This window comes from Dipteris shenzhenensis, chromosome 29 (assembly GCF_047967505.1).
Source record: "Dipteris shenzhenensis isolate YYH24624 ecotype China chromosome 29, Dip_SZ_1.0, whole genome shotgun sequence".
Lineage (NCBI taxonomy): Eukaryota > Viridiplantae > Streptophyta > Polypodiopsida > Gleicheniales > Dipteridaceae > Dipteris > Dipteris shenzhenensis.
In genome coordinates, this window is record NC_141624.1 from 25,143,506 (window position 1) to 25,146,026 (window position 2,521).

The following is a 2,521-nucleotide window of genomic DNA, read 5'->3' on the forward strand; positions in this document are numbered from 1 at the left end:
AGACAGAACCAATAAATTTTTCGCTTGTATTGTGATGGCAAACCATGACACATTTTTCCTCTCCTCATGTATTGGGAATAAGTGCTTATCTCCTGTTTCTTTACCCGCCTGAAAGGTAGCCTTATGATGAAACTAAACTGAATTTTCATTTCCAAAAATTCTTTCTCCACTACTTAGTCCAGATTTGGACATATTCCAATATAACTACATGCAACTAGAGTCTAACTTCGAATTTTGATTTCCAAAAATTCATTCTCCACTACTTAATCCAGATTTGGGCATATTCCCCCCCCCCTCTCTCTTTCTCTCTCTACACTCTACATATTTTAGGTAGGCCTTAGGAATGATTTATCAGCATTCGTCTTGTTAAGAAAAACCAACTAGTTCTGAGGCAACAAAGGACCCACGCGTACGCTCTTGTTATGCACTCGTGGCAAAGCCCATGTAATGCTCTCATAGTGATCTATTCAATTCTTTTTTATTAAAGTAAAAAAAAAACTAGAATTGTGGCACGAAGCCTTTTTTATCGTCAAGCATGTAGCTACAAATGAGTAAACATATGAGCGTTAGGACCATATTGTCTCTACAAATGTTAAGGGTGGTAATTTATTACTGACTTTTTGATGTCCATATTTTGGAAGTTGAAGCCCAACAAATACACGAATAAGACGATGCTCACAAGAGCTCATAATTGATGCACGTTAGGCTGTATACAATATTTTCACATCGACTACAACCATATGAATAAGGTGTCATGATCCTTGGATGTTGCATCTAGCTTAGATTCTTTACTCTCTCGCATTGAAAACATGCATCAGAATGTTGTAAAAGTTTAGATTGAAAACAAGCAATTTTCAATGAACGAGTAATTAAAAATATCTATGTGATAATTTAGAATATAACAAATGTAATTATTATAATGACACAGTGTGTGAGTGCGATGGCGGCACACTTAATTTCCCAAAGAGATATAATCCGAGGGAACGAGTCCTTTCTCGGGCATCGAGATTGAGAGCATCAAGATTATTAGCATCGACAATATTACGTCGAGAATAAGTCTCATGAATGGGTAAGATAACTCGCACATTACCTGAATGTCAATAGTCGGAGGCATAGTCGAATGTTGATAAAATTACCACGAGCGACACGCCAAGCGAAATTCAAATACTCATCTCTTTTGGCAATTTCTTTGAGGCAAAGAAAAGGCCACGAAATGGTTGGCAAATGAAGTGAAGTGTTAAAGGTGTCATGATCCTTGGATGTTGCATCCAGCTTAGATTTCTTTACTCTCTCGCATTGAGAACATGCATCAAAAGAGAGGAATGTTGTAAGAGTTTAGATTGAAAACAAGCAATTTTGAATGAATGAGTAATTAAAAATATCTATTTGATAATATAGAATATAGCTATTGTAATTATTATAACCACACATTGTGTGAGTGCAGAGGCGGCACACTTCCTTTCCCAAAGAGATATAATCTGAGGGGAACGAGCCCTTTCCCAGGCATCAAGATTATTAGCACCAAGAATATTACGTCGAGAATAAGTGTCATGAATGGGTAAGATAACTCACACATTGCCTGGATGTCAATAGTCGAAGGCATAGTCGAACGCTGATAAAATTACCATGAGCGACACACCAAGCAAAATTCAACTTCTCATCTCTTTTTGCAATTTCTTTGAGGCAAAGAAAAGGCACAAAATAGTTGGCAAATGAAGCGAAGTGCACCATAGAAGCAAGTTTTGCATATCTTTTTCATGCTTGAAGGTTGTATCCACTTGTGGTTGGCAATCAAAGACCTCTCCCATTCATATATACAATTCATCTCCCAAATTTCCAAATCACACTAGCAAACATCACTTTCAAAGTCACAATTACTACCTTCCATGCTATTAAATAGAAGCGGTAAGAATCTTGGAGGCCTCTTGTGCAAGTTTTACAAGTATTTTCCAATCCTTTGGATGGCCTTGGTTGGATCTCTGGTTCAAAGCACCACTAAATTCGCAAATAATGATCAGGTGCGTGTACAACCACAATGACAATTGATAGAAGTTACACTTCGTCAAGCTACGAGAAGGTGCAAATCACAATTGGCAAGATTAGCAGTGAGACGATCAGATGCAAGCTACATAAGAGTGCCCTTTTAAAAGCCTAGCATTTATGGTCATTAGAGCTCTAATTCCACAATTCTAGATCTGTATTTGAAAATTGATATACTTGTACTTGAGAGTTGTTAATACCTTCCTCAATACCAAATCTGGAATTGGATACACTGAAGAGAGTTAACTCAAGTCAGGAATGCAACGTCTCTCGACATGATATCTTATGCCTCCTATGTAGAGTCTTTTGAGCTCAGGCCCAACACAGCAAGAAGGTCATGAAGTCAAGTGGGAAAAGTGGTTCAACAGCCAAAAACCAAGTGTAAGTATTGGCTCTCATCCTTTGTTTAGTTAAAGGATCGAGCTCTACAATTGTTGGCATATTTGTCAACTTTTAATACGTGCAAATGTTTCTTCCTTTT